The 7,632-nt window shown below is 46.5% G+C and overlaps 1 protein-coding gene across 1 annotated transcript in view; it reads right to left on the reverse strand.

Annotated features, from left to right (window-relative positions):
- Positions 1 to 1,797, reverse strand: part of spp1 (secreted phosphoprotein 1) — a 7,999-nt gene extending 6,202 nt beyond the window's left edge. Inside the window, exon 1 of the mRNA XM_086187604.1 lies at positions 1,654 to 1,797. The gene's annotated coding sequence lies outside the window, so the exon portion shown is untranslated. The remainder of the gene's footprint in view (positions 1 to 1,653) is intronic.
- Between the last annotated feature and the right edge of the window lie 5,835 nt (positions 1,798 to 7,632).

The following is a 7,632-nucleotide window of genomic DNA, read 5'->3' on the forward strand; positions in this document are numbered from 1 at the left end:
CGTTGTCTGTGTGAAGCAGTGTGATAGGTTGACATGTTGGACACCAGAGCCTCACCCACGTCTCCAGAGGAGTTTGAAACTGACGAGTACAAACACATCAGTTGGTTTGATCTGAAAGCAGCAAGAGTGTGTGTGTGTGTGTGTGTGTGTGTGTGTGTGTAGTGTGTAGTGTGTGTAGTGTGTGTATGTGTAGTGTGTGTGGGTGTCTGTGTGTGTGTGGGGGGGGTGTCTGTGTGGGTGTGGGGGTGTCTGTGTGTGTGTGTGGGTGGGTGTCTGTGTGTGTGTGTAGTGTGTGTGGGTGTCCATATGTGTGTGTAGTGTGTGTCTGTTTGTGTGTGTGTGTGTGTGTAGTGTGGAGTGTGTGTGTCTGTGGGTGTCTGTGTGTGTAGTGTGAGTGTATGTGTGGGTGTGTGTGTGGAGTGTGAGTGTGTGAGTGGGTGTCTGTGTGTGTAGTGTGAGTGGGTGTGTGTAGTGTAGTGTGTGTGTGGGTGAACGTGTGTACATATGTACATTTGCATGTGTATGTGTTTAAATTTGTGTGTGTGTGTACGTATGCGCATGTGTGCGCATGTGCACGCTTATGTACATGTGTATTTGCACGTGTGTGTGGGTATGTTTGTATGCACACGTGTCGGTGTGTACGTTTATGTGTGTGCGGTTGTGTGCACGTGCGTGTGTCCTTATATGTCTGCACGTGTGTGTGGATACGTGTGTTCCTACTACTTCTAGCTCCTGCTGTGATGTCACTGTGCAGCTAATCCACTGGTCAAACACAGCCAATCACACGAGGGCTTCAAGTCTTAAATAATTGCTAAAAAAAAACTTGTCGGTAAACAAAAAGAGTTCCCGAAGAGTTCGTTAAAAACAACAACAAACGTCCTGTTGATGAGACGCCTCCAACACAGCCGAAGCTGTCAGTTTCCTGAAGTTCTTTACTAAAACACGCGAGTGCTTTCAGCGTCTTTTACATGACAATCAGCTGTTGCAGGAAATCCTATTTTTCCATGTTTTAAAGAAAGAAAGTCCATTTGGACAGATGAGCATTTCAATAAAATAGAAAGTTTTAGTCTTTTTTTGCAGTGTGGCTCTGGAATATAAACCTTGTGGTTTGTTTTCACTTGCCTACACTCACAATGCAGCAAAAATACATCACAGCACAGCCAAAAGTATACAGACAACCCAACAAAATATGTGTTTGCCCCGATGTTACACCCATATAACCAATATTTAACATTTCATTCCAAAACCATGGCTATTATATAAGGCCTCCACTGGTCTGGTTTTAGACTTCCGCCAGCCGCAAGAGCGTGACGAAGAAGACGCGAGGTCGGGTGCTGATGCCGGGGGGTGAGGCCCGACTCACAGGTGGCACTTCAGCTCACCACACGTGGATCTGTGCCACCGAGTGGAAGGACCACTGCTGTGCAGCATCATGATGGACCGCAGCATCACAGCTCTCTCTCTCTATTAGCATTACAACACCAGAAGCTGACAGTTGATTTCAAATGGACTCAACAAACCTTGCAAGTCTTCTTTGAAATATAAAAAAAAAAAAAAAACGCTTGTGAGTAAATCTCTCAAACTTCTCATCGGGAAGTTAAAACTCAGACCGAAGGGTGAAACTGAAGCTGAGCTGTGATGATGTGCTCTTACCTGGTTGGTTGTCGCAGGAAGAAGCTTCAGGTGCTGCAGAGACACAGGTGTGGTTTCTCTTACTCAGTATGTCCTGGGTTTCCCTGGCTGGTGCTCACTGCTCAGAGATGATGATGATGATGATGATGACGATGATGCTGCGTCTGCTGCTGCTGAAAACAAGACTCCCCGTTCGCTTATAAATCCTACAGCCACTGAAAACAGCCAATCAGGTGCAAGCTTGTGATGTCATGAGGTTAACCGCGCCCTGGTCCACCTCCTCTCTCTCACTCCCACTCTTCCTGTGGTTGGTGCTGCTGTGGTAGTGTGGGCGCACGCGCGCGCACACACACACACACACACACACACACACAAACACACACACACACACACACAGTTAATTTAAGGACATGCAGTAACATGATTTGGGGAAAAATAAAGCATCATATAGTGATGGTGGTATGACAGTGATTCAGCTTCCTCAACTGACTGAGGTCTCGGGATAATTGAGAATCTGTCTGGGAGACCAGACTGATGCCTCTCAGACTGTCAAACGCAGGAGCGGCGAGTGAGTGCGGGTAATTCATGCTGTGAAGAGGAGGACAAAGGAGCAGAAACCCACAGCAACAATCAGATTAATGGGAGCTTTTGACATGTGTTTCAAATGTAGCCAGTCATACATGCAGTTTACACACTCAAGGAAATACTAACCTAGGAACACACTATTAAGCTTGTGTGCCTGCATGATCTGCACCTGACACAATGACCTTTGACCCCCAGCATCTTTTCATGTCATGCTCAATTCCAAATTTACATTTGTTCCAGATATGAAGACATTCCATCAAAGAATTCCTGAGAACAAGAATGGAGTGGCTCTCAACATCAGAGAATGTCAACATGAGAGAATCTTAACACTTATCTTGTTAGGGGTTGCAGGGGGTGGGGGGGTGGAGCCTCTCCCAGCCGCCTTCAGGTGAGAGGCAGGGTTCACCCTGGACAGGTCACCAGTCCATCACTGGACCAACACATAGAGACAGACAACCATTCACACTCACAGTCACACCTACAGTCAATTTAGAGTATCAATCAGCCTCGTCCCCTCTTGATGTCTTTGGACTGTGGAGGAAGCTGGAGTACCAGAGAGAACCCACACAGGAACAGGGAGAACATGGAGACTCACACAGAAAGATCCTGTGATGGAGCCGGGACTGGAACCTGGAACCTTCTTGCTGTGAGGCGACAGTGCTGACCACTGCACCAGCGTGCCGCCCCAACAATCATGTTTTTCGCCTAATTGATGAATTAATTCTTTTATAATTTTAAAGAATGTGATATTGATCATAGTTGAGTTTAGGTTATATTTTGAATACGAATGTCTCATGAGTAGAGGTGTGGTGTTCTGTCATGAAGCTGCTCAGTCGTGCTGCTAGCAGCTGTGTAAGGCACACATGCCAACATGCTAAGGTTTAGCATGTATAATATCTACCATATCTGGTTACCGTGGTTATTATGATGCTTTTATACTTGTTAAGTGTGTTATCACGATAACGGGGTCAGCCTCCCTCTCTGAGCCGGACCAGCACCACACACCTGCGTTTCTTCTTTTATTGTATTACTGATCTTTTAATAATGAACGGCCAACTTTCAGGAATGAGCCTCGACGCTTCGGCTGCTGTGTTGGAAGTTGTTATCATTTCACACCTTCCAGTCGGTTCCTGCCTTCCTCCTGCTGCTTAGGTGCTTTTCAAGCACTTTCAAGGTACTAAACCAAATCTTCACAGGCTGATTCATCAAATCAGTACGTTTCTATAACTGCAAGTATTGCGGCAAAAATTCTAAAAATTCTAAAAAAAGGGGAGGCCGCGAGGGGCTAAACAATGGGAGACAGTTGCACGACTCGCTGATAGTAAAAAGGAATTAAATTCCACTCCAAAAAGGGTTAGGTCTGAACATTTAATCTTCTTGCTTACAATTCACGTCTGATGTTGCTACTGAGTGACATTGTATTACTAAAGTGCGATCAACAGAAGATATCCTCTCCCATGCTCACCCCCTCTGTCTCTGCGCATGCCCACAAAGAGCCCAGGTGAACTGGTTAAGCAATTACCTGCTGTGGCACAGACGGAATCTCCGCCCACACCCAGTGAACACACCCTTAGTGCAATGAATAGACTTACATGTATGGCTCCTACAGCAAGTGTGTAACACTGCCTAGGGACGACAGATATAACTTAGCGTTTTGGCTAACTCCCGCATATTTGCAGATGAATTCATACTGATTTTCATTAATATGTGCTGTCCCTCTCAGATAAAGACCAAACAGATTCATAAATAACTGACAGAAATCCTTCACAGCCAATCAATCGATCAATACATAACGCCTCATTATTCCAATGTAATATTCTCATCACCGCTGTCAAATACTGACAGACAAGCTTATTCCCAACAAGGTGCTTAGAATAAATCAGGTTCCTGTCATTGTTGTCATTGTGAGGCTTAAGGGATCTGTCTCAGGTGCAGCTGTTGTCTTCCAGGGCCACAGTGTCAAGAGTGTATCCTTTTGTTATGTGTTTTAAAAATGTCATCAGTGGAAATGTGGAGGATTTGAACTGATGAGGCTGAAATGTCAGAATTATTCATAGAAAAACTGAAGTACTGTGTTAGCGCGACTAAACCTGGTTCGGCCAGGGTTTGGGTCCAGCATGTGTTGGTGTCACCCGGCCCCTCATTGGCCGAGGGGTTCTGCTCTTGTCAGGCCAAACCCGAGCACTTCTGACAGATGAGGAGACAAACTTGATGCTGACTCAGCATGAGGTGTCTTTCTTAAATCGTCTCTGAGTTCAACTCTGTCAAGCAAACAAGTGACTTACTAAACAAGTTAGTCAGTTGTAATGCAAAAGAAAAACTGATCACACCCAGCTGGAAGGGAGCCTTCCGCCAGCTCGTGTCCCAGAGTGTTCCATGTGTCTCCCTGCACTGGGACGACTGCACTCGTCCAGTTAGATGAGTGCAGCAGCTGCTGGTTCTCTCGAGAGTCCCGGGTCTGTTTGTCATCCCTCAAGCTGCAGCATCACGCATGTTGCAGAAGTTATTTTGCCGTTTTGAAATTCTGCAAAACTTCTGATTGTCATTTTGTTGATTTTCCATTTATTGCCTTGCTAATTTGTGCGACGTGGCCGTAAGGTTCGCGAGCGCAAAGACATACGAGCATCCTCTCAACTCACGTCTGACTTGGATTGGACATCATTTGACATCAGAACCTGAGGAGGTTGTGCGGTAAAATGTCTTGAAGGTTCAACCTGTAATTACAGCAAAGTGTCTGACTCTGAGTATATAGCTGTCTGACATACTGGCTGGATACATGTGCCCTGTACACACATCGTACATGTGTACTGTCTCATGCACAGACATAAGCCCAGACACATAAACACACCTACCTACATATAATCAGACATGGTCTAGACCTGCAGCGCTAATTCAGCTGTGAAAAATCCTGATCTGTAAAACATTCTGACAACATAATTACTTTCTCTGTTCTTAAAACCTATCTGGAGTACAACTTCACAACTCAGGTCAGGCTTCGCCTCAAATGTTGGGTTGCTGTGTTGTGTTTGTTGTGAACCGAACAACAAATAAATCACGTGAGGAAGCGTCACTAGAAGAAAACGCACATTAGTTGTGTTTCCATCAGCGTAGTAGATATCAGCCAGCTGCCAGAGGAGGATGGCGCAGGCATCGTCACACATCACACGTTAATTTCCGTGAAGCTGGACCGAGGTCCTGGGGGAATTAAGCTAAGCGTTGGTTCAGTCCCTGTGGGGGTGTGGTTCAACCTCAGCCGTCTCTGTAGCTCACTGACACGTCCCCTCAGCTGACCAGTCACATCGCTCCTGGCTTCTTAAAACGTCTCTCTCCTCAGGCTGGTCTCTGCTGCTGTGCGCCCCCTCTTGCTCCCATCTCCTCCTGGTCTTCCAGGATCACTTGTCTCTGATGTGTTCATCTGATTTAGGTCTCGTCATCTTCATCTTCCAGTACCATCAGCACCAGTGTCCGGACTCCAGGGGGGTCCATCTCACCGCCTGGGGACCATGTCCTTGTGGGGTCCAAGCACCAAATAGCTTTTAGGTCTTTCTGTTGCAATAAATGCCTTTAATCGTCTGGGGTGTCTGAACAAGCTCTAGTCCCACATATCCAACCTTCAGGGACTACATGAAGCTGGTCCTTCATCAATGAAGGGGAGGATCAGGAAGTGGGTCTTTGGGTCACTTCAGGTCTCCATCAGTCTCCTCCCCACCACAGCTTTAATATGTTTCTCCTTGTAAGAATATAAGCCAGTAGCAAAAGGGTCTGGGCCACTACAGACGAGGACCGGCTGGTGTGTCGACATCAGGCTCAACGCAGAGACTTCCTATTGATTATCAAAACTGGTGTGGTGGCAGAGCTTGAAATAACTCAGCCTTTTAAATACGCAAGTGAACAGAAGTGTCACAGATAAACGAAGCAGTTAAACACCAGTGGGCAAGAGAGGAGAGCAAAACAGACGAGCTGACAAAAACAGGAACTAACACACGAGGGAAGTGATGTACAAAATAAAACAGGAACTGACAGAGGCTAAGATGAAAAACACAAAAGACACCAGAGATACAAATATCATGACTGCAAACCTCAACAAACTAAGGAGCCACTAAAACTTAGCAGTTAAGAATATTATTGTGAAGTGTGAGGGTCCCTATAACCACCAAGCACACACACACACACGCACACACACACACCTACACACACAAACACACATCTACACACACACACACACACACACACACTCACAGAGTAGCACGTGTCAAGACTTTTGATCGCTGACAGCTTGATGACTTGTGAGGCCTCTGAGTCACTAACATGTAATTAAACTACTTCTTGGATCAAAGTCTTTTTTCCCTCCAACCATCACTCACAGGAATGTTTACACACACACACACACACACACGTATCGTTGATGTTTAATTGTTTTAGACGTCTGTGTCAGGTCTCAGTGACTTTCGACAGTAATTTGCTGTGGTAGGATTGAGTGGAGGAGGATCCAGGATCCCACCAGGACCTGGCGCGCGTGGAAAACCTTCGGGCCTGAACAATGAAGCACATTGTTCACATTCTTCATGAATTTGACACAAGCTTGGTGAAGGTGATGCTGAGCTGTCCTGCCGCAGCTTCGCTGCAGGTTTGTGCTTCCAGCAGGAGTCAGCACCGATGATCGGCGCGTGTTCACACCGGCGTCGAGGGCAGAAAAGCCTCTGGAGACTTAAGGACCATTGTTGTCATCATCATGCACTACTTAGTCTCTGTTACATCTGGTAAACATTGCTGTTTAATTCTGACCCACTGCACGAGTCGGCGGTTTGTGATGTGAACCGCGTCGATCGTTCTGGCCGATGGCAAATGTCAGGAAAGGTTAGTTTGAAAGCTCCTGGGAAGTTGTTTGAGGAAGAGGATGCTTGTCTGTTTTATATCTGCGCTGAGGTGGTGGAAACAGCTCACGACTGCTTCCACTGCAAGACGGCGGGTCAGCTGACCACGATCCATCCTCGTGCTCCTTCTACGCTGCATTGCAATCGACACACAACATCAAAGTGAGTCGAGTGAAATGAGAAACGGGCAAAGCTCTGACGCCCTCGACGTCTGAGAAATGACTGCTGAGATGTGAAACATTTGGGGAAAACTGATCAATGGAGCTGTGAGCAAAGTTATAAACTGGGATTATGTCCCCCTCTCCCAGTGGAGGGACTCGTGACCTGCAAGAGAAGGGGCGGGGCTGTCGTGACACCCACATAACACAGACACAGGAAATGAGTCTTCTTCTTGTTTTGCAACCATGTCTGGACAACTGAACCAGAAGTCATTTCCTGCTCCACCCTTCCAGTGGTGGGCAACAGCCAATGGGAAAAGTGATCACAGATTATGATGGATTATTGCAGCAAACACCAGACTCAGGTTTCATACAGTTCCTTT

The sequence above is a fragment of the Aulostomus chinensis genome, chromosome 19 (assembly GCF_037954235.1).
Source record: "Aulostomus chinensis isolate RoL2024-O1b breed Wild chromosome 19, RoL_Achi_v1.0, whole genome shotgun sequence".
In the NCBI taxonomy this organism is placed as follows: domain Eukaryota; kingdom Metazoa; phylum Chordata; class Actinopteri; order Syngnathiformes; family Aulostomidae; genus Aulostomus; species Aulostomus chinensis.